This window comes from Ambystoma mexicanum, chromosome 8 (genome assembly GCF_040938575.1).
Source record: "Ambystoma mexicanum isolate Mex_15411 chromosome 8, UKY_AmexF1_1, whole genome shotgun sequence".
Lineage (NCBI taxonomy): Eukaryota > Metazoa > Chordata > Amphibia > Caudata > Ambystomatidae > Ambystoma > Ambystoma mexicanum.
Window position 1 is genome coordinate 149184857 of NC_090929.1, and position 26016 is coordinate 149210872.

A 26016-nucleotide genomic window follows, 5' to 3' on the forward strand; every position below is an offset into this window, starting at 1 on the left:
TTCCTTTGCTATTATTGCTTTCTCTGGCTTACTTACCTGCAGCTCCTTACAGGCTCTCCTCCAGCCCTTCATAATGCTTTCTGACCTCCCTCTGCACTCCAAACAGACCATTTTCTGGGATCTGCCATTGAGGTCGAGCGTCACCACCTTTTCATCACGATCTTACCTAGTGCTATAGGAAGCATTCTTTCAGGTATCTCCCTTTTGGGGTATTTTACGCCAGCAGAGGCTTTTTCCCCCATTCCGGCTATCCCGGGAGCAGTGCCCCAAGTCTGCTGTCCAACGAGTGGTCACTGTGGCTTCCTTCCGGGGTAGGCCTTTTCTCTACAAAAAAAAGAAAGATTACAGCAGCAGGAGAAGAACCTTGAATTCCTATACGGAAACCAGTTTTTCAGACACAGGTGAGGAGGAGGAGGTCAGTGATTCAGGGGAAGATAAAAGGGGAATTGACAGAAACTGTGAACAGCAAAAGGGTCGACAAGAATCTCGAAACAATTTGTATGCCAGAGACACTCCTGTTGAGACCACCCTCCACAAGCCAAAACTGAACTGCAATTTTCTCCCAAGCCTATTAAGCTTGCATTGGATTCTAACTGTAGATTTGGGGTAGAGGAAAAAATGCTATACATTTGCAGGCCTACACATTGTGTATCCACCGCACAACCTCTTCCCTTGATTCTATGGAAAGTGGCACAGACAATAGTCTAGCCCTTTGCAGTGGAATGAAATCTTTTGTCTTTGAAGGGCTTGATAATGCCAGAGGGCCACACATTCTGGCTCAATTTAGGAATACAGCAGACATGTGATCCAGGCCAGATATCAAAGGGACACCACCTGAAGAGGCACCATAATCTGCAACTCCATCCTGATACTCACCACCTTGGACCTGGGTGGATGTAAAGTGGAAGCTTTGGAATCTATATCTATCATAAAACCTAAAAACTGACTCCTCAAAGCAGGAGAAATCTCCAACTTCTTCCAATTGATACTGAACCCCAACTTCTTTTTTTAATTTTATTTATTTAGTCTATTTGATCTTATATCAATAAAAATAGCTTTTGACCAAAAGAAAACAGCTAAACGAATCATCAAACATGGAATACATCATAAAAGAGAAACAAAGTGTTCATAAAATACATCAAATCCATAAAATGTATCCCAAAAAAACATTGATATTAAACCAAGTCAACTAGTATATCTGCAAAAATAATCAATACAAGAAAGGAAGTGCAATTTAAAATGTCATTAAAACATGCTCATATGTTATTAAATGGATACAAATCATTACAGAGCTGTTGCATCCAGGTCCAGACTGTCAAAGAAACCAACAACTAATGTGACTATGGAAGTTGTGCGTCTGGCCAAACAAATCTTTCAAAAGTCAAGACTGCTGTCATTGTAATGATGTCGCGCAACTAAAAACTTCAGGAGAAAACAGAGCCCGTCCCTTTCCAGCGATGGGCAAAAAATCAAGTGTCTAAGAGGTTCCAGAGGGCCATTTGGACCACAAAAACGACAATACAAATTGTCACTAGGAATGTTTTGCCACAGATGGTGCACCTCTTTTGTCAAAAAGAGGTTCAATTTAAACTTAAAAAAGATTTCCTACAGTGATGATTTGAATGTCTCAAAAAGCAGGGAGCAATGTAGCCCACTTGTTTATGGTCCTCGATAAGGTGTGAAAGAAAATGGTAAGAGTGAAATTCATCAATTGTACAGGACCAATCATGTCCATACAATATTTGTTTAACACATGCTGGGTTCTGGATCAGGTCACTCTCTGACAAATCTATTTTGCAAAGATTCTCCAAGTCTGTTAAATATGGAATATTCCGTATAGACCTGATTTGACTCAAGACACAAAATAGCGAATCCTTTGGAGGATCAAGAATCTTTTGGTACAAAGATAGAAGTCTCCACTGTGCCCTACCTTGCAGGGAGTTCAAATCTAATTCATATCTTATTATAGAAATAGGAACAGATTTTTGGATGTGCAATACATTTTTCCAAATAAAACTCACTCAAAATGTTCAAAATGTTATAAAATACATCAAAACAAGTTTTCAATACCATACAAAAGCCTGGGTATCAGTTTCTTCTCATAATACGTCATTAAAGGTTTCACAGAGAGCTTCCTATATTTACAGTCAATTCTCTTCATTTCATTTCCAAATAAAACTCACTCAAAATTTTCAAAATGTTATAAAATACATCAAAACAAGTTTTCAATACCATACAAAAGCCTGGGTATCAGTTTCTTCTCATAATACTTCATTAAAGGTTTCACAGAGAGCTTCCTATATTTACAGTCAATTCTCTTCATTTCATTTACCATGGCGAGGCCACAGGCTTTAGCCCAATCCTTAATTTTCATTACACTAGTTTTGGCATAAATCGGAAAGCCTAGATAGACAAAGCTCTCCACCCTTTCCAAAGGCTCTCCACCCCCTTGCCATGTACAGAAGGATGCACATGTTTTCAAAGTGCACTGCATAATCTTAGTTTTTTGGGAATTGATGACCAGAGAGTTCTGATTGGCATAACTATTAAAAGCATCAAGCAAATATTGAAGTCCTCGCTGAATGTAATCAAATTTCAAAAAGTCATCAGCATAGCTGAGCCACAAAACCTTGAGGTGGGCCAATTGAGGTGAAGCAAATGCTGCATTTTTGCAAATACTCACCATTGTCGAATGTATATGAATTAAAAAGACACAGGGCAAGAATGCAACCTTGTCTTACTCCCTAATTTACTTTAATCCGACGGGACAAGGCCCCCTTCAGTCGAACTTGCATCATTGGGTTCTCATGCAGGCCGATCAGCAGCCTCAACAAACCAGGTGGCATTCCCCAACCCTGTATTTTTTTCCACAGTAATTGTCGGTTCACACTATCAAAAGCAGCAGTAAGATCGATAGTCGCTATTTATGTTTGTTTGTTTGTTTCTTTATTTGATAATGCGCACCAAACCCTCAGGTAGCTATGCGCAGCAGGTGCAAGAATATATAAGATTAGTTACAACATGATAAAGGAATACAGGCATATAGTAATTACATTGCATGTAGTAAGGACGTATACTGTCGTAGGTGGTACAGGGACAGTACGGGCAGGGTGTTAGTAGTTAGTAGTAACATACATAAGGAAAAGCGGAGGGTGTCTTAACAAACGGTCAGGGTGTTCAGGTGCGCTATGATGTCTAGGTGTCCTTCGAACGGAGCCAGTTCAGTGCGTTGGATTTGGATCTAGCATATGGCTGTTCCACTCTGAATGCTGTCGGGAGGAAATTCCAGGAGAGGGCTGCTTTGACAGGAAAACTGCCTCCGCCAGCTTTGGGGAGCCTGAATCTCGGAATATCAAGACAGGGATGGTTAGATGATCTGGTGTTATAAGAGGAGGTTTTCTTAGTCAGTCTAGCAGAGAGATAAGGTGGTGCGGCATTATTCAGACATTTAAAGGTAAGGGAAACTGTTTTGTGGAGTATCCTATCACTAATTTTTAACCAGTGCTGATCTCTTCTGAAATTGGAAATGTGCTCTCTTCGGGTTATGTTCAGTGCTGATCTCAGAGCGTTGTTTTTTTATTTAGTATTTTTTTGTTAGTGCCTACATAGAGGGCATTACAATAGTCTAGTTTAGACATTACTAAAGTGTTGGCCAGTGTTAAGCAGCTGGCTTTGGATATAAAGGGTCTACAGGCCCTAATCAGTTTACAGGTGCAGGCTGTAGATTAGGTGATGGAGCTAACTTGTTTGTTTAGTGAAAGTGTAGAATCAAGGTAAAAACCTACAGTTTTTACCTCAGTTACTACTTTGATATCGTTGCCGTCGATATTGAGAGCTGAGTAGTTCGGGCTAAGTGTCTTTAGGTTGGAGTCAGAACCCAAGATCAAAATCTCAGTTTTATCGTCATTCAGACAGAGGCTGTGTGAGGCCATCCATGCCTGAATGATGAGGTATATGCTGTTCACCAGAGCTGTGTCTTTGACAAAGTTGCCTGAAAGGGGTATGAGGATCTGGGTGTCATCAGCATAGTTAGTGTATGTGACGCCCAGCCTGTCATGTTTGTCAAAGAGTGGCTTGGTGAAGAAATTATACATTGTCGGTGAGATGCATGAACCTTGCGGATCACCACAGGTTATTTGGATTGGGTCTGCTGATGCTGAGAGGGAGAATACTCTCATCGTACGGTTGGCTAGGAAGGATTGTACCCAGGTGTAACGCTCACCTGACTCCCACGGGGGCGCTGGCCTGGTTCGCGCTGCTGTGACCTCGTCTAAGGTGATGCGCAGGGTTCGGAAGACGGACTGGACCGGGCCCCAGATCTGGCTTGTCTGACTCGCAGAAGTATCCTTCTGTAGGTGAGAATAGGGGGTTAACTGTCTGCGGGGTAATGCAATCGGCCTCCCACTTACCCCTCTCACCCTCCTCAAAACCCTTCTGTGCTTCCCCATAGTGTCTCACCTTAGGGTCTGGAAGGACGAGCTCTCCATCCTGCTTCTGATGCAGGGGCGCGTTGGTATCCAGTTACGTCACTGGATTTTCGGATGGGTGAGAACCAAACTTGCTTGGCTTCCAGGTAAGTTTTTCTATAAGTGGTTCCCCTTGTGTCCATGCATTAATGTTCTAATGCTAGTGTCTTTTTCCCCATAGGGGCCGGGGTACGGAATGCCGGGGAACAGGCACCGACCCGAGGTGAGCAGTGAAATCCTTGTGGAAATCAGGTAAGTCTTTAATGAGTGTTTTGGTAATGTCTTTTCATTCACTCATTAACGCTGATGTCTTTTTCCCCTTAGGGGCCAGGGTCCGAAAATGCCTGGATGCGGCGCGGACCCGAAATGAAAAGGGAATGACCCAACAGGTAAGTCTTGACATGGAGTTTTAGCTTCCCTTTTCCCTTCTTTCTCTCACCTTTGTTCTTGTCTTTTTCTCCCTAGGCGCGGGGGCGCGACTGCGAATCCGGATGGTCGCTGCTGAACATGGAGGCGCCCTGTAAAGGTGAGTAGAATGCGGCGCTGCAGCGATCGATGCGATGTGCTTTTAAAAATAAATGTCTTCCTTTTCAGGATTGTCGGCGAAATGTCTCTGGGATGCAGATTTAGCAGGTGAGGCATTTTCCTTCTTCTGTTCTCTTGTTCCCTTCCTTTGCAGGTGATTCAGGTTGCTGGCAGGTGTGGCAGAAGTCAAGATGCAGGAGCAGACACGGTGAGCGTCCAGCTGCTAGATGCAGAACAACGCGAAGCACGTGTGGCTGATCGGGTGTGGTTTAAATAGCCTTGGAAGAAGTTCCTAGAATGTATCCTTCCTCCAATCAGGTATGTATCCTTCCCCGACCACGCCCGGGTGGTAAATGAGTCCCACAGGTAAAGTAGTTCCTTTCAGGCCTCAAGGAGGCTGGGGTTCTGCAGCATGGTCTGCATCAGGTAAGTGCACCCAAACACTTTCATAATGAGCCTGGCGCCTATGGCGCCAGGACTGACGTTTTCTATGAGCCTGGCGCCATAGGTGCCAGGACGCTGTCCAAAGGGCCCCTATAAGGGGTTGCTGGGACCTTCCCCGGGGACTTGATGTCCGCTTTCGGGGACGCAGGGCCTGAGCCGGCTCCCCGGGAGAGGGCATCGTGACAGCACTCCCCCCCAAGGCCCCACCCAAGGTTGTTCCCTCCGGGGGTTTTGGTTTGTTTGGGAAGAGTCGGTGGAATTTCCTGACTAATCGAGGTGCATGCACATGGTCACTGGGTTCCCACGACCTCGCCTGAGGTCCGTACCCCTTCCAATCAATTAGGTAGAAAAGCTTTGACCTAAACATTTTTGAATCTAAAATGTTCTTCACTTCGAATTCGGGTTCCCCATCTATTTCAATAGGTTCTGGAGGTTTGAGTAGTTGGGTTCCGGGTACCACTGGTTTCAGAAGTGACACATGAAAAACAGGGTGAATTCGCATATTAGCTGGTAAATCAAGTTTAACCGCTACTGGGTTAATTATTGCCGTAATAGAATAAGGTCCCAGATATTTTGGGTTAAAAGTTCGAGGCCCTTTGAGCGGTAAATGTCTGGTAGCTAACCACACTTGATCCCCAATCTGATACGGAGGTGTTTCACTCCGATGTAGGTCAGCATTCTCCTTGTATTTTCTCTTGGCTTGTTGTAAATGCGTGGTTGCCTCTTTGAAGGCTCGGGTAATGGTAGAATGCAGATGTTCTACTGCGGGCACTCCGAGGTTCTGAGGTGAGTCGAGGTTTGAGGTTCGAGGGTGATGTCCAAACAAGGTATAAAAAGGACTATGGCCAGATCCAGAGTGTACCGAATTATTATATGCGTATTCGGCTTTCCAAAGAATGTCTTTCCAGTTGCTTTCAGATTGCTGTAACATACACCGTAAGTACTGCTCAAGGGTCTGATTTGTCCTCTCGGTCTGACCATCGGTCTGAGGGTGGTGACTGGTCGATAATCTTACGTCGATTTGTGCCATAGGACAACATTTGCGCCAGAAGTGGGAAATGAATTGCGCCAGAAGTGGGAAATGAATTGGTCAGAGATTAGTATAGATGGGAATCCATGTAGCCGAACAATATTTTCGAGGAATTCTTTGGCTAGGACAGAAGCTGAAGGTAAACCTTTCAAATAAATGAAGTTGGCCATTTTGGAAAACAAATCCACAATTACCAGAATGGTATTGTATCCCGAACAAGGAGGCAAGTCCGTAATAAAATCCATTGATAGGGTTTGCCAGGGTGCTGGCGGTATGTCTACAGGTTGAAGGAGACCGGCTGGCCTTTTCTTTTGACCTTTATTTTGGGCGCAAACACCACAGGACATCACAAAAGATTTAACATCTTTTCGCCAAGAGGGCCACCAGAATTGTCGGTTCACCTTTTCCATTGTCTTGGCAATACCGGGGTGTCCCTCTATTAATGTATCAGGATAACCTGAAATAACTAGTTCGTGTAAATCCTTGTGCGGCAGGAATAAGCGTCCTTGGTAATAAGGTAAACCATTATCTATGGTAAAGTCTGATCCCTTTTGTATCCAATCCTGTAGGACTGTAGGGTCCAGGAGTTGTTTCACTCTGACTTGAATGTCTTCAAGCGTCTGTAACGAAGTCATGCCTAGAATTCTCTGTTCGGGAATTATTGGTACTGGTTCTGAGTTTGTATCAGATTCTCCCATTCCAATTCGGGATAAGGCGTCTGCTTTGCCGTTCTTGCAGCCAGGTCGATAGGTAATCACGAAATCAAATTCGGCGAAAAACAAAGCCCATCGGAGCTGCCGTGATGACTGAGCCTTGGCGGTTTTCAAATACTGTAAATTCCGGTGATCAGTGATCACCGTGATGGTATGTCGAGCGCCAAGCAGGTAATGCCGTCAGGCTTTAAAAGCGGACTTTATGGCTAACAGTTCTTTGTCAGTGATTGCGTAATTAATCTCTGGTGCCGAGAATTTTCTGGACCAAAATGCTACGGGATGCAGTTGGTTGGTTTCAGGATCTCTTTGAGACAGAACTGCTCCCATGGCTAGGCTGGATGCGTCAGTTTCGACGACATACGGGAGATCTGGACGTGGGTGTTTCAATATAGCTGCGGAGGTAAACTTAGCTTTTAAATCCTGGAAGGCCTGCTCGGCTTCTTCAGACCATTCAAAACGTTTATTTTTCCTCAAGAGTGCAGTAATGGGTTGTACTATGTGTGAAAATTCCGGGATAAACCTGCGATAGAAATTGGCAAAGCCGAGCATGCTTTGAACCCCTTTTACAGAGCTAGGTGATGGCCATTTGAGGATGGCATCCACTTTTCTTGAGTCCATTCGGACTCCTTTGGGTGTCAGGATGAAACCGAGAAACTCAACTACTGTGGTATGGAAAACACATTTCTCCAGTTTAGCAAATAGTTTGTGTTGGCGCAGTTTTTCCAGAATTGCCCTAACGTGTTTTCTGTGATCAGATTCCGAAGAGGAGTACACTAGAATGTCATCGATATAGACGACAACACAAACATCGATGAGTTCCCGAAGTACATCATTCATGAAGAATTGGAAGGCAGCAGGCGCATTGCACAACCCGAAAGGCATTACCTGGTATTCGAATAATCCATATTTTGTACGGAAGGCTGTTTTCCATTTGTCGCCTTCTTTTACTCGCACCAGATGATATGCCCCCCGGAGATCTAACTTGGTGTATATGCAAGCGTCCTTCATCTGGTCAAGGAGTTCAGGAATCAGAGGCAGAGGATAACGGTTTTTAACCGTTATCTGGTTCAATGCGCGGTAATCGATACAAGTTCTAAGGTCGCCTTCTTTTTTAGGCACGAAGAACAAAGCCGAGGATGCCGGGGACTTTGACGGGCGAATAAAACCATTGGCGAGGTATTGATCCAAATATTGTCTCAAATGCAGGTTCTCAGGTTCGGTAAGGGCATAAATCCTGCTACAAGGGGGTTGTGCACCGGGCACCAGATCGATTTGGCAATCGTACGATCGGTGAGGAGGTAACGTGTTGGCCTGTTCCGTTTGGAAGACGTCCTGAAAGTCTTGGTATTCCGGAGGTAGTTGCATGGAGGCAGAGGTTACAGATGCTAGATTAATCTTCAGGTTTTCTGGGTAGCAGGTTTGTGTACAATCCGGGAAGGTTATTCTCTTAGCTCGCCAATCAATCCGAGGATTATGTGTCTCTAACCAAGGAATTCCAAGAATAACCTGAAACTGTGGAGCCTTGATTACATCGAACACAACTGCCTCCCGATGGCCGTCAGGACCAATAAGAGTCACCCCAGTAGTGGAATGTGTTACCGGTCCAGAGGCAATTTCAGTTCCATCGACTGTGGTGATGACATCTTTGCTGGTTTTAGGACGGAGAGGGAGGTTAATCCTAGACGCCAATTCACGATCCACATAGTTTACAATAGCCCCACTATCGATGTATGCCTTTATTGCATGCAACCGCTTAGGCTTTTCTGGATCTACGAGAACCATTGGCACAATGAAATGCGAGGTCTGAGAGTTAGTTTTCAAGCTTGGCAAGCGGACCCCTACGCTTGTCGGGCTGAGTCGTTTCCCGAAACAGAGTCTTCATGGTTTTTATCAGCGGCTCCTACCGCTTTTCGGGGCGGTTTTGCCGGGCAATCTCGTAGAAAGTGTCCAGAGTTCCCACAATAAAGACATAATTTTAACTGCCGCCTCCTTTCACGTTCCTTTTGAGTTAAGGGTTCTTTAACCCCTCCAATTTGCATAGGCTCAGAGACATCAACTCCCTTGGGGTTAGCGTGGGTCTTGACCAACACCCGGGTCTCAAACCTGGACCGATCTGTTTTTCTGTTTTGAAGTCTGTGATCCAATTGGACCACTAAGTCTATATATTCTGTGCATTCTTGGGGCGGATTTACAACCTGGGCCAAGACATCTTTAAGTTCTCCGTGTAGACCTCGATAAAATAACGTGACATCTCGTTTCCACAATTAGTCTATTAAAGGTTGCAATATAGGATAGGAGGTCCTGATTGCCCTGTCGCAGGGATAGAAGTTCGTCATCCAGAGCCTGCCCCTGAGAGTGTCGAGCAAATAACCTTTCCATGCTTGCTTGAAATCCTTGAAAATCGCGGAGAATCGGGTCATCTTGAGTAACCAGTGGAACTGACCAATCGGCAGCGCAGCCGCTGAGATATGACAATACAAAGGCTACTTTGGTCTGATCATTAGGGAAGGCCCCAGGTCTGCATAGGAAGTGCAAACAACACTGATTCATGAATACGGCGAATCGTTTGGGGTACCCAGCAAAGCGTTCAGGTGGGGCCAGCGGCATGTTTCCAAGTAGATTAATCTGCACAGGGTTACTGGGAACCACAGGAGTGGGGTTCCCTCCGGAAAAGGGTAGAGGAGTTTGTCCAGCTTGACCTTGCAAAAGCTGCCTGGCCAGGTCATCAGTTCTTTCCTTTGATATTATTAATTCCCTCTTGAGGGCATTAGTCTCTTGACGAGCGGCATGTAGTTCGGCCCGTAATTCCCCCAGTAATTGGGCCAACTGATCAGTCTCAGAAGTTTCCATAGCGCCTGGGTGGGAATTTGTAGGAAGGCTTCGCGTTCTGTAATGCTCACCTGACTCCCACGGGGGCGCTGGCCTGGTTCGCGCTGCTGTGACCTCGTCTAAGGTGATGCGCAGGGTTCGGAAGACGGACTGGACCGGGCCCCAGATCTGGCTTGTCTGACTCGCAGAAGTATCCTTCTGTAGGTGAGAATAGGGGGTTAACTGTCTGCGGGGTAATGCAATCGGCCTCCCACTTACCCCTCTCACCCTCCTCAAAACCCTTCTGTGCTTCCCCATAGCGTCTCACCTTAGGGTCTGGAAGGACGAGCTCTCCATCCTGCTTCTGATGCAGGGGCGCGTTGGTATCCAGTTACGTCACTGGATTTTCGGATGGGTGAGAACCAAACTTGCTTGGCTTCCAGGCAAGTTTTTCTATAAGTGGTTCCCCTTGTGTCCATGCATTAATGTTCTAATGCTAGTGTCTTTTTCCCCATAGGGGCCGGGGTACGGAATGCCGGGGAACAGGCACCGACCCGAGGTGAGCGGTGAAATCGTTGTGGAAATCAGGTAAGTCTTTAATGAGTGTTTTGGTAATGTCTTTTCATTCACTCATTAACGCTGACGTCTTTTTCCCCTTAGGGGCCGGGGTCCGAAAATGTCTGGATGCGGCGCGGACCCGAAATGAAAAGGGAATGACCCAACAGGTAAGTCTTGACATGGAGTTTTAGCTTCCCTTTTCCCTTCTTTCTCTCACCTTTGTTCTTGTCTTTTTCTCCCTAGGCGCGGGGGCGCGACTGCGAATCCGGATGGTCGCTGCTGAACATGGAGGCGCCCTGTAAAGGTGAGTAGAATGCGGCGCTGCAGCGATCGATGCGATGTGCTTTTAAAAATAAATGTCTTCCTTTTCAGGATTGTCGGCGAAATGTCTCTGGGATGCAGATTTAGCAGGTGAGGCATTTTCCTTCTTCTGTTCTCTTGTTCCCTTCCTTTGCAGGGGATTCAGGTTGCTGGCAGGTGTGGCAGAAGTCATGATGCAGGAGCAGACACGGTGAGCGTCCAGCTGCTAGATGCAGAACAACGCGAAGCACGTGTGGCTGATCGGGTGTGGTTTAAATAGCCTTGGAAGAAGTTCCTAGAATGTGTCCTTCCTCCAATCAGGTATGTATCCTTCCCCGACCACGCCCGGGTGGTAAATGAGTCCCACAGGTAAAGTAGTTCCTTTCAGGCCTCAAGGAGGCCGGGGTTCTGCAGCATGGTCTGCATCAGGTAAGTGCACCCAAACACTTTCATAATGAGCCTGGCGCCTATGGCGCCAGGACTGACGTTTTCTATGAGCCTGGCGCCATAGGCGCCAGGACGCTGTCCAAAGGGCCCCTATAAGGGGTTGCTGGGACCTTCCCCGGGGACTTGATGTCCGCTTTCGGGGACGCAGGGCCTGAGCCGGCTCCCCGGGAGCAGGCATGGTGACACCAGGCTATGGCATCACTCGAGAAATGTGCAGCTGACGCTATGTGTTTGCATAACACTGCGTGATCCACCAGGTTGAATTCTGCAGATAAGTGGAGGAGGAGTAGCATAGCTGTTTTACCATTGTCTTTTAACTTGTTGATTTGTGTCTTTAGGTCGATCAAGGCCGTTTCAGTCCCATGTCGTGGTCTGAAACCCGATTGGCGTGATCCTAGTAGCAGATTGGCCTCAAAGTAGCTTTGAATTTGGAGGTAGGCTACTCTATCAATAATTTTAAGGAGGACTTGTACCATCGTAATGGGTCTGTAGTTAGTCGGGATGGCTGGATCAAGGGTCTGTTTCTTGAGGAGAGGTAACACCCAGGATTCCTTGAGGTTGATAGGGACAGAGCATGAATTGAAGGAAGCGTTGATGAGTTTGGAGATAAACGGTGCTAGATCTATGGCTGCATCCTTGATTATTTATGCTGGGCAGCTGTCTCCCTGGCAGTTGGAGGGCTTCAGTGATAGTATGACCTTTTCCGTATCAAGTATGGAGATATTAGTGAATCTGAAGGGTGTAGCGCTATTAGGAATAACAGTGGGTGGGGTAGGGTGCATCTCAGCAGAGCGCAATGAGGCTTTTTTTATTTGCTGTTTTGGTCTGCAGGGTGGCTATTTTACTGGAAAGAGCAGTTTGGATGCTGGTGCACCATTGTTTGTCTTTTGGGATATAATCTGTTGGAGGAATTGGATTTTCCATTTCGCGCAGAATGGAGAAAAGCTCCTTGGTGATGGAGTTAGCCTTTGTGATCCTTTCATTACATGCATTTCGCTTTGTAAGGATAATTTCTTTCTTGTACAGGTTTGCGAAGTTGGAGAGTAGGGTTTTGTTCTCGGCCGTGGGCGAATGTCGCCAGATGGCTTGGAGTTTCCTCTTTTGAAGTCTTAACTCTTTTAGTTGGGGTGTAAACCAGGTGTTGATGTGGGACTTTTTTTTACTTTTACGGAGTTTGACTGGCGCAATAGAGTCGAGGGCCTTAGTCATGGTGTTATTGAAGGTCTCTACTAGTGTGAAAGGGTCTGGACTACTGGTATTAGAAGAGAGGGTAGGTAGGAGGAGAGGGAGTAATGTTTCGGCAGTGATGTCTTTTTTACTTCTGGTAGAGGAGGAACTAAGTCAGTGTGTTTCGCTTTTCGTGGCTCTAAGGAGGAGGAGAAACCAATAAGGAAGTCATCAGTCCAGCGTTGAGGGGTTATTTTGGTAATGGTGGTGAAGCAGTTCAGGTTGGCCACCCAGTCTAGTATTCGCCCTTTTATGTGAGTGGGAGCAAGGACTTGTTGGGTCAGGCCATGTTCTGTCAGGATGGTTTCAATGGATTGAGTCTGTTTATCCTCGTGGCCATTGAAGCCCAGGTTGAAGTCTACAAGCATTAGGAGCCGTGAGTTGCTTTTGATATTATTAGAGAGGAGGCTAGAGAAGTCTTCCTCAAAGGTTCCTATTGGGCCCGGATGTCTGTATAATAGGAGGATTGTCAATGTGCTATTATTAGAGTTAGGGAGTTTGGCTGAGAGCAGTTCATAAGATTTGATTTCAGGTGGGGTGGTAAGTCTTAATGCCAGATTGGTTTTAGCTATAATAGCAAGGCCGCCGCCTTTGGAGTTAGGTCTGTCAACCCTGAGTATGTGATAGTTATCTGGTATCGCTTGCATGAGTGCTGGACCAGCAGCTTCATGTAGCCAGGATTCGGTGACAGCCAAAATGTATAGATCATCATTAGCAAGTATGTCAGCAATATCAGTGGTGTGTGCCAAGAGGGATCTAGCGTTAATTAAGGCTCCTGAAATGGTCGTTTTGGTCTGTCCTAGGAGAGAGGGGTGTTTAGATTTGGGGAGGTTAGTTCTGGTGTGATTACGAGTGAATCCCCCATCGGAGCAGCAGCTCACCTGGGCAGAGGGGTGGGTCTGCGTTTTTGTGATGGTTCAGGGGTGGGTATGGCAAGAGTAAGCTTGTTGTTGTATAAATCTCTAGATTCAGTGAAAAAGAATTTGTTAAAGGGACGTTATGGTTAAGTGGCGCTACTAAAAACCTATGAAATTCAGTAAAAAAAACGTTGTTAAAGGGGCGTTATGGTTCGAAGTAAAACCGAAAAACCTCTGAAATTCACCAGTTATGGTAAGCTAAGCAACCATAACTCGCACCACCACCGTGCACTGCTAAGACTAACACCCAAGACATCAAAGATGACATCACAAATATCATTGATGGCATCACTGATGACATCACATGTGCATTTACTTTTCATGAGCTACGTAGTGCATTAAGCAATGTACATAGCATTCTATTATGAAGTTCTTTTCAGTATACTAAGCTACTCATGTATAAACATAAGCATTGTGTGCAGCATACATGATGGAGGGGCAATATTCATAATCTTGCCATGTTGAATAGTGAAATGATAAATGCTTTCTTAGAGTTTTGCGTACTGTGAAATATGTAATAAGTAGCTAATAAAACCCACTTACTAGATAATTTCATTATTACAGACAAAACACAAAGACACAACAACACATACAAATATGAGCATATACAGGGAAAGTGAAGTAAGCAAAAAAGCAGCAGTAGTACCAGAAAGTCTTCATAACCTAACTGATTATCATTATGCACAGAAATTATTGCTCTTTTCAAAGCTGCTACTTCCCCTATGTATATGTATGACATGATGTAACTGGACCCTAAGGAAAGTAGTGTGAGTCCAATGTATACAAATATGAGCATATACAGGGAAAGTACAGTAATAAAAAAACAACAGAACTATCAGAAAGTGCTGATAACCCTACTGATTATCTTCATGCACAGAAAGGATTGCTGTCTTTCAAGCCTGTGTCTTCCCCTATGTATATGTTTCATATGATGTGACTGGACCCTAAGGGAATTACTGTAAGAACATACTTGAAGGATAAGTCTACAAATAAAGTACCTTTTCCATTTTTAGTAACTGACTGTTATTGAAGAAAACCATGTGGCCTAGATATGTCAGTAAAAGAAATAAGAGGGAGCCAGACATGTGATGTCATCAGTGGTGTCATCAATGATATTTGTGATGTCATCTTTGATGTCCTGGGTGTTAGTCTTAGCAGTGCACGGTGGTGGCGCAAGTTATGGTTGCTGAGCTTACCATAACTGGGGAATTTCTGGGGTTTTTCGGTTTTACTTCGAACCATAACGTCCCTTTAACAAAGTTTTTTTACTGATTTCCATAGTAGCGCAAATTAACCATAACGTCCCTTTAACAACGTTTTTTTCACTGAATTTCATAGGTTTTTAGTAGCGCAACTTAACCATAACATCTCTTTAACAACGTTTTTTTCACTGATTTTATATATTTATAAACTTTCTGTGTTAGGTACAGTAAAAATAATATATATATTTCTTTTTACACAGAAATGTCTACTACTTTAGAATGGCTGACAGAATATTTTCCTTGTGATGAAATAAGTGAAAACAGTGATACATGCCGGTCTTGGCATCAGGCCATGCAGGCGCCTAGTCACTCGTCTCATAGCACTTAACTTAGATCTCTGTGCCTTCTAGAATATGTACTATCACGCATGTATAACCGGAATTGAAATCCCTAAGAACCTCAATTTAAACTGATAGGACTTAAGAAAATAACCATTTGCTGAATGTCTCACTTCTGTGGCCACCATGAGGTGTTCTCAGAAATAAGGGACAGTCTTCTTAAAAATATAGGGCGCACACATGATTAGGTTTACCTAAAAACCCACATGTGGTAACACTTCTGCTACAGGAGCATTTAAAAACACATCACTGGGCATAGCAGAGTGTGAAGACCAGTCGCAAAACCTGCCGGGAGAATGAGTTTTTGATGAACACTTGCATAGCTGTCAAGTGCTCCCATATCATGCCCGATAACACAAGCCTGTTCTTATTTTTGTATTTACATGCTGAAATTTGTAGGCCCATACTTAGCACGGGAAACATGAAACTACAAATCCAATCATGCAACGAGAAAAGCCAGAAATTGCTCTTAGTGGCTCACATGGCAGCTATGCACTTGGACATCAAGTAGTGGCAGGGAGTTTCGAAATGCAAGCAAGGCTCAAAAGTGCACTGACTGGGCAGCAGGATAGGAAGACGACCATTAAATGTAGCGTGAAGCATATCGGACTGAAACCAATGTTTGGCAGACTAGTTATTGATGCATTGAAACAACTTCCTTTATAGCACAGAAATACTCCTTTGTCGTGTTTGAAAATGCCAACATAGTCAGTTGTATACAACCTCTTAGCAGAAGTCTTCTAAGTGGGCTCACAGTGTGCACCCCCTCAAACGACAACTCAGTGGTATTCCTTTTGTAAATGCCTGCGCATTGTAAAGGTATGTGGACATTGGACCCATGAAACACCTGCGATGACGCTTGTATCACAGTATTGTCAAGCAAAATGATTTGCCCATACCTTTTACCTCTCTCCATTTTACTAACCTTACATTTAGTTGGTGCAAGATCCACATTTGTATAGTGAACTGTAGAATTGAAGTTATACTAACATGCCTCTTTTTATAACTAGTTTTCAAGAGAATGGATAACATATTTATGTTGGTGAATAATGCATTGTAAGATGGGGATATTCTGCAGAGAAGATCATGCAGGTGTAATAAGTTTATTAATTCTAAACATAGCCCACCCTGAATCACGCCCCCAACATACTGTAGTAAGAGGGTCTGTGCTCATCTGGACCCAACTTATGTTGTTGTCATGTGTTTGTTGCGGTGAGGGCTGCCAATGATGCTGCCTGCCTGGATCTATTAAAATAATAGTGCACTCAGAAATATTATTTTCCCAAGTGTTCGGCCTGTACTTCTAAGCATACATTGATCGATCGTACAAACATTTCCTATGCACCTTACTGTAATTTTACTCTTTTTTACACATGCGAAATCAGGCAGCAGGGCGCGGCCATCTTGTGATAATCTTATCCGTTCCTGCATCGCCCAAAGTGGACTGTCCTGGCGGCACTAATGCATATGCCCTGCCCCTGAGTCTAACATCACCAAACCTAGTGATACGCTCCACCTATCTCCAGAACATTACTACACAGCGTAGTAAAACGCACCCAATCATCATCTATGTGATAACGTTACTTGACGCAGAACCCGGAATATCAACACACATCATCTCACAACACAGCGTGTCCCAATTTTGAATATGAAATCATACTTTTAAAGGAAATACCAAATTGTACAATTTGTAAAGTACTTTTATTTCACAATAAAATGCATTCCTTTCGCAATCCTCCCTTTGTTTCAAGGTCAAAAACAATTGAACCTTATACTCTGTACCATGCGTGGCTGTGCTCAGTTAGGAAACAAAAATTAAACGGCGCTGACCTTCACTCAGAATGGAAACCGACAGTGCTTCACAGCACAGCGTCATTGCAAATATTTTTGAAAAACATATGAATAGTTTGCTACCATTCACCAATGCGGCAGACATTTCTACGGATTTATTTTGTTCCTCTGGAGAACTTTTCAGTCTCCTAGCGACTCCCACAATCAGGCCACACCACCTGTCAGCTCAGCCCACCTCCTGTTCACACAGCAACTCAAAGCCAACATCATACTAAAGTGAAATAGCCAGTAGTGCATTGATTATATCCACTGACACCCACTACTACCGCGGACATGGCGCACACATCAGGGGCACCTGCCACCTAAACAAATACAGTATTTGCCCCATCTCTTACTTCCAACCCTCCCCAAGCACTTCGGCACACCAATACACTCCTCAAAATTGCATTTTGCCTCAGTTTTCCGCCGCAATGTCAGTATACCTTCAACAAAAACAGCAAAATTACCTCCCTCTAAATTAGTGAAAGGCATTTCTGGCAAAGTAGTTTATTTACGATTAGGGGGCTGATTCATGGAATTTGTGCGCCGAAAAACGGGGATTTGTGCATCATTCTGCCCGCAAATCCCCATTTGTTAAACAGGGATTTGCGGGCAGATTGGCTCACAAATCCCTGTTTTTCGGCGCACAAATTCCATAAATCAGCCCCTAGATCTCAAAGAAAATGTACACAATCATACACCACAATCCAAAATATTTACTCCCAAAGGTATCTTATAACACAGTCATATATTACAAACTCTACAATCTTAACTGCATAGCCTAGCCAAAACTTCACATACAAACTCTACAAATGAAACAGTACACAAACTTTTGCGTTCTGGATATTTGATGGGTGCTTGATTCTATGGGTGTGTTATGCTGCAGTGGTTGTGTCCAGGGCGTAGAGTCTTGGGTGACCAAACCTCACCAAAATTTGCAAAACAATTCAGAGTGGGCCATATACTTTTTTTGCAACGTTTGGTGAGGGTTCGTCCAGGGGGAGTGAAGTTATATGCCGCCCAAAAAGTGCTCTTCCTATGGGATTAGCAACTTAACCATAACTACACATCCAATAGCAAGGCTGTGTAATGTGTATGTTTTGGACCATACAGATGACTGAAGAAATTTAAATATGAAGCCATTTAAAGTTGTGCCCAAGAATTTCCTAAAACCAATATGCTATTTTGGTAGTCTCCCTATCTCCTTTGCCCACTCCTCAATATGACGCAACAGCAAGGCTGCAAACACCTTACTGTCAGGGTCGGGAATCGAGATATGGCGATCATTCTTTGGGTCAGATTTAAGGCCTTTTTTGAAAACAGGAATTATGTGAGCAATCTGCCAGGTGTCACGGAAACAGTTCGAATTGATAATATTTTGAAATAAATAGGTAAAAATGCTAGCCCACATTGCCGGATCACCATGAAATAAAACATTTGATAATTTGTTTGGTCCAGGGGCTCGCGATGAACTTAGTTTGGACATAATATTAAGAATAGTCCCTTCATCCACTTCCAAATGCCAATTACAAGAGCAATCAATGGTCACCAAACTATTATTTGGACTGTCACATGAAAATACCCTTTCAAAATGCGAGACCCATAAGAGTCCAGCCACTGTATTTAGTTGCTTATGACCTTGCGGATGTGAACTGCTGTTAATGATGTGCCAGAATCTAGAGGAGCTTTTACTCCTTAAAACCTGCAGCATGTTATCACTATCTTGCTGAAAAAGATGAGATATTCTTCCTCTGGCCCAATTGCAATACTTTAAATGCAATTTCTTAATTGCCAGGGCCAACAGACAAGACTCTAACCATACTTATCCTTTACTACTTTAATTTCATCGCAAAGTCTCTTTTTACGGGCGGCCATGTAATGGTCAAATGTATGAAGAGGGAGAGAATTTAGCCTTGGTAATTTATCACGCCCAGATCTAAACACTTTAGACAAGATGTTATTAACAAACGGATTGAAAGATTCGACAGTTAAGGTACTACACATACAATCTCCAGCCGCTGAATTTCACCATTCCTCGAAGACTATATTTGCCTCAGAAACTTTGGGTTCCAGAATTCACGATTAAAGGAGCCCCTGACTTCAATTCCCTTTGAACCACCTTCTAGCAAATCTCCCCATATCAAATAAATATCTATGCTTAAGATGCAGTGGTGATCACTCAAATTAGTTTCAATGATTAACAGAGGGGAGCATCTCTCTAGTAGCCCTTTGTCCATAAATATATAAACTATGGTTGAACCAACAGTTCCGTTATGCCACGTGTGGTGACTTCCAGGTGCGGCAGGATTAACCGAATTCAACATGTTCATAACCAAACCTTGCAAACTAACAAGCCACTTCCACCTGGTAGCATAACGATCTTCTTTAACCAGGGGATATATGTCATTCGTTTGATCCAAACTAACACTCAAACATGGGAAATGTAAGTCACCCACAAATATAACAAAGCCTTTTGTGTATAGTTGTCGCCAAGCATTTACTCCAAACGCAACAGCTTCTATTTTTTTATCTACTCAACATATCCCCCGGTGCCATTAGACATTCAACAGGAACAGATTCTCAACCTTCTCTCTCAAAGTCAGTTGGATGTGTACACACAAAAGACCAATGGTCTGGCCATCCCAAGAAATAATTCTAAAGCCTGACTACATTTTTAGAAGAGTTAAAAGCCCACCTGTAGGGCAACCCAAACCATAAGAAACAGTCAATTGTGTGATAGAGACATACCCATTGGTGTGCACATACTTTATGAGCAAGGTCTCCTGTAAGCAAATAATGGTATATTACCTTAGTTTCCCCCCCAGATTATTCTCTGTTAACAGTTTATGGTGACCCCTGGTGTTCCATGATAGTAAAGAGTGATAGCTTCTTTTGCTAAAGAGGATGAGGGCCAGGTTGAGACTTACTTGGGCCATTTATTTGCATATTGACCCATTTGCCAAGCATTCGAGATTGGTCGGGGACAGTCCCCAGGACAGAAACTGCTGAAATATGCTTAGAAATTGAAGATTTGAGGTTTGCTTTAGCATTACAATTACAATTGGACGTATGATGAGAGACCGAAGAACCAACAGACTGTGTGGTTGGTTGAAAAACTAGTCATTCAAAACCCAGCTCATGAAAAGACTTGGAGTGTTTACAAATACGCTCAATCACTATAGGAGCAACAAAGGAAGCCAGAACCCAATTGGTAAGACTGTTCAGAGTTGGAAGTTCGAGTCTTTAAATGTCCTTTGATGTAATGATGCATAGATCAGGTATAAAATATTGGAGTTCCAGAAGCCAGGTTCGATTTAAAAAGGGGCTGGCAGCTGTACAGTTGATCTCTATTATTTTTACATGTTTGGAGCAAAATTGCCAAAAATTGTCAGAAGAAAGGACAGGTTTAGGGGGCAGAATGGCATGGAAAGATTATACTCGTGCTGACCAAGTGTCGCAACTGTGGTTAGCCGCCTGCTCCCTCGAGGAAGATATAGATGGAAAATTAACATGGCAATTGGGCTGGCTATTTAAAGTGCCCACTTGAGATTGTATGTCCTGTGCGTCACGCAGTTGACAGTTGACCCAATGCCACATTAGGCACTGAACAGCCATTGTCAGTAGTTTTTTGGGTTGACACATGTATTGGCCCATGAGTATTATGATTGACATTAGCAAAAGCTGAGTCAGTTTGAGCAAGAAAGGTAGAAGCTATAGAAATGACGCTGGGCAGAACACAGCACTCTTGTAGTACAGCTGATCCACCATCAGGTACAGAGACTAAACCATCGGGCAGAGAGCTAAATTCAGTCTGGGTTATTGTGGAAGCCATTTTTATATGGTCTAGGCCAGACGGGTGCATACATTTGTCCAGCGGGCCCTGTAGCAACACCTGTCTGGTTGACCCATCCCTTAAGTCATTGGAGATTATATAGTATCCAGAAGTAGATGAAATCAATTTGGGGGCAGAATGTTTCTGAGCAACTGTTGTGGAGAGGAATATTTGAGAACTCTGTATGTTTACTATAGTGGGTGCTGGTGCTTTTTACGCTTCTTCTTGGCTGTTTCGACCAATGGATTAAGAAGCGACTGTTCAATACATAGAGCTTCTGGAGCATGCTCCTCCATGCCAGCAGTGACTTTCACTGAATCCGGTTGTAGGACCACTGGTTCTTCTTGGAGACTTTAATCTCTGTCTCTCCCTTTCTTTCTCTTCTTGACTCCTACTACTTGACCCATTTATCTACTTCTGTTTTCCATATGTCTGGATCATCTCTTGACCTTATATTCACTTCTATTTCTTCCATTACTACTGTTTCAGCTAATCCGACCTCTCTTTCTGATCACTTTCTCTTATACTTTTCTCCGATGCTTCGCTCGCACTCAACCCCTCTTTCAGCCGCCCCATATTTTTCCATTGTGATCTACAATATTTTAACACCCTATCTTTTCTTTGACGCTCTTAGTTTCTCTCTTCCTTCTCTTAAAAAGTTCTCTCTTATTTTCTCTGAGTGTGCTACTTCCACTCCTACTTCTTCTCTTACCTCCATCTCTTACCCTTCCAATCTTTCTCTCCTTCTAGTAAAACCCTGCAGCACTGGCTAACCCTATACAGTCCGTCCTTCACAAGGATGAACGCCGATGGAAAAAATCACACTCCTCTCTTGATCTTACTTCCCTCTCCGTGCTTCACTATTCTTCCTGATTGCTAAAAATAATGCTATGAACTGGGAGACCGCACCCCTTTAAGACGAGCTAGCAATAGCCTGGAGATGGATGGGGATGCAGAAGTTACTCAAACATCAATAATCGAAACGACTCAGGTAGTTGGCAAAAAGATAACTGTTTTAATATCAATTATCTAAAACAGGTAGTACAACGGACATCAACGGATGTCTCTGCGTATGTTCTTTCAATGCATCTTAAAAAAAGTATTCTTTTATAACAAAAAATTGTCATTGATGACGTCAACCTACGTATTTACTAACGTCATCCTACGTGGCAAACTACAAAAACCTAGTGGCTATTGTGATAGGTTCTAAGGGAACATCTAAATATATGATCCATACTAGTCTGAGAGAGTGAAGAAAAGTTATAGGATTCTTAACATCAGGTGGGGCTACTAAGCCCTCCCCTTAAAAAGATAATTATGAACGTCACTAAATACATGACGTCCCATTGGTTCCAAAAACTATAGGGCCCTTAATCACGTGGCCTCCTCCAATTGGTTGGCACTCTAACCTCCGTCAGTACTTTTCCATCTACGTTAGCAGCACGCAGGCTGGTCTTCCGGGTGCTGGTGAGCTAGTCTTAACCATAGCTTCCCACATATTTGCATATTCATCTAGCATCACTTCAGTGATCTGCTGTCAATTAAGGCATGAACTTGTCCTTGGGAGTGTTCTTTTGATCTGGAGAATTCAAGGGAGTGAAGGCACGCTCTGCCCTCATGCGTAGGTGTGATCGTCATATTTGTCCAACTTCATCCTTCTACGTGACTGAAGACCACAAAATCGAGCTCTAGTGCATTTAAAATAGTATTTTCTAATACACCTCTGACGTATTCCTTGTTTTTGTCCATGTCTTCTGAACAGGAGTTTCATTCTTTCACACGTTTTGTATCCAATGTCTGCTCACCCCAGCCTGATACCGCCTTGGCCTCTTGGGGCTCGTCCAGCCTTGCCTTTCTGAGTTTCACTCCTGTTAATTTGTTCACTTGTTTTTAACTGCGACACACTGGAAAAGAGGTCTTCCTTCTCTGGTCCAGCTCTGCTATAATAAGTAGTGGAAACATCCATTCTTTACTCACTTCAATATATATATATATATATATATATATGTTGGCGCATGCCGCAATCTAATCACTATAAAGCTAGCCGCAAGAATACTTTGTTTGCTTGTGAATCTTTGCATCTGTACACGTGTAAAACAACTTGATATCTTCATCGTTTCTGTAGCATACGTTTCTTCATCTTGATCCCAAGATGTCACATGTCTTTGATACCTTCTTCATGCCTTATAGAATATCTTCATTTTCTTGTCTTTGCATCTTGTCTATGTATGTCAGCATGCTTCATGTGACGGTGACGTCACCATTCTGCTCTTTCATTCATTGGTCCTGCTTCTTCTGGGATTTCATTCAAATGGCCATCATACTGTCTTGTATGCAGATATGGCTTTCTCAATGGGAACCTTGCCTTCAGGACTCTCCTCTGTGTCAGTATTTTCACTGGTACAGCACGTGTCTCACACTCTGGTTCCAACATATAGGAGTGGTTGAGGTGGGGGTACTCTGGCTCCTTCTCTACGCTCCCCCCTCTGGGCGATTCATCGACCACTCTCCCATCATCCTTCATATCTAGACATCCTTGTCTGACGAAATGCTTATTTGGGATCCATATATTTATGACTCCCTTCTGGCATAATGCTGATTTCACATGCTCATCCTTATTCCAAGTCATAGGCATGCACTGTCCACTTTGGGCTGCAATAGATACACTTTCCCACATACTTCCTATGGTTCTTTGGATACAGGAACTTCGTTCCCTCAGGTGCATGGAGACTGGCCTTCACAAAGTCTCTGATTTCTTCATCTCTCTGGCCTTCCATCCTGATTCAACATGATCATAAGTTTCATCCCTATGGCTTTCTTTGCTGTCTTCTTGCATTGTGTGAATATTATCTTGATCACACAAAATCCAAGCAATACTAATATGATCAGGGCTCCAAGGAACTTGAACATGTCTGCCATCCATTGTGGAATCCAAGAAAAGAGCGATCCAAACAAACTGTCATCGGCAATGTCTTCTACTTCGTCTATCATCAGGACGTGTAGTTTCGTCAGCATTTCTATGGCCTCTGTGCAACATGATTCTCCGTTTTTTGCACAAACACCTGCATACATAGCTGTGATCATGTCCAGGACATATCTATTCTGAAGAGGCATCATATGGTAGTGTTGATTGTCTGCAGCAATTCCCATCTGGTAATCTGCAGCCATTTGGTATTTCCTCCAACCTGAATTCTCGGTGTGAAAATCAATGTATATACCGATGAAGTCTGGCTGAACAATCTGTGTTCATATGGGATGGAGTCAAAAGCTTCCATTGATTTGGCAGAGAAATATTTCTCCCTCTTCATGTGATTAATCAGCTCCACAGATCTCCTCTTCCTCAGGTGATCAGGGAAGCTGTCAATGTTCAAACCACTTTTAGGAATCACCAATGCAGGAACATGAACATTCACTAGTGAGCATACTCTGTCCCAATCCTTGGGTAACTTCATATACGTTCTATATACACAAGCCCAATAGTGATCCTTGATCACTGCTGTCCCAATGTTCATTCCTTGTGGCTCAAAGATTCGACCACAGTTCTGATTCACGCCATCTTTTCTTGTGCCATTGTTTCTGAAGCACAGCTTTGCATGCTCCAAAGGCACTATCTGCAAGGGTCCTCTTCTGTTTTTGACCCAGGTCAGTAGTTTAGCAGGTGTCAGCCATTAAGGCTTACACAGCATTTGTGCATTCTCAATAGTTGGCTGGTAGTGACCCATTATTATAAAATCTCTGCAGATCACTACACCTTCTTCCCAACCACCTGGTTATAACACTGTTCCCCAAATCTGCATCTGGCCTCTGTTTTTCCATTTACAAATGTCTTCTGCAGATTTTCCTGGACTCTCAAGTCTTTTATTTACTTCCCTTCTGATTTCAGATCCTTTCACTCCAGGCTTTTCATTTCCGATCACATGATTCTTAGTATGATCTCTTAGCCTTGTCTTTGTATCTTGGACATAGTCATCTTCGTCTGGATCTGTCCATTCAGTTGCCCATTTGAGATAGGCTGTTTCACTCATGAACTGGCCTCTTCTACGACAGAATGCCAGGTGTGATATGCAATGTGCAGTCAGAGCATCTATTTCAATAGCTTTGAAGGTCTTAGATTTCCTCATGCTATAAGGCAGGAGTGCACACACAAAGCATTCCTGATTTGAGGTGCTTCTTCCGAATTCATTCATATGCTGATACCATATCTTATTCCCCAAGTGTGCTTACTATCCAGGTAATCATTTAGTTCATGATCATCCTCCCTAGAATTTCTCTTAGGTCTTGTTATTTTCTTATGAGCCTCTATAATGATCTCATGAAACATGTCAGCATAACTCTTCCTTACTGGACCAATCATAGGAACATTTGTCAGTGAACTGGGTGTTTTTACATGTGCTACCTGTGTAAGTTCACTCCTAGACAATCTCTTCCTTTGTCTCTCTTTTCGAGCCTGTTTCTGGTGCTCAAGAACAATCTCCACAACACATTTTTTCTAGAGCAAGATATCTGGTGGCATTTGTCACAGACCCAGGCAATTTTACACCCTCTACTGGAATAGGGATGATTATATAGGATCTCTCGGAGTAAAGGTTCACCTGCGTGATTATGTCTCTTAGTATTTCAGTAAGTGCTGCATTATTCCTCAGTTCCCTCAGGAACATGCAGACATCAGTTTGTCTCCCAATAGGATCCAGGCACTCCTCTGTCAAATAATAGAAAACCAAGCTGACCAATCTATGTGCATTACCTGCTGATAGGGGCATTTGTGTTTTCTCCACTGTACTCAGGAAGCTGAAGGATTTGCTCAATGATAGCTGCGAGCAATCTCCTCATGCTTGGACCATTCTTAGGATCTTGCAGGAACTGAGGAAAGCTAGTAGTTCTCCCCACAAGCGCAGGGTATGCGCACAGAATAAACAAGAAAACTGCAAGAACGATCCGTGAAACGTTGTCATTGGGCACCACCATCGGCACCTCCCAAAAGAAATTCAGTGAGAAAGGAATCGGGGAACTGTTCCCTCTTCCAGTCATCGAAAAGAAACTCCAAATCTGGCATGCTCTCCTTTATGATCAAGACTTAAACATGTCTCAGTCAAAGGTCAACAAACTCATGTGGCTCAAGAACAAATAGCTTCCCTTAACTCCTTTTGTAGTGACTGAAAAAGAGTGTCCTGACAATAAGCCACAGTCCAATATATTCTTTATCTGTTTATTCAACAGCTTCTGCGTACTTCTTCCTCATCATAGACCTAGTCTGCATGTGCTGTGGTTCTTCCCCGATGCTTGCTTCCGAGAGGGGTGGGGCTGAAGGGGGTTCTCCAG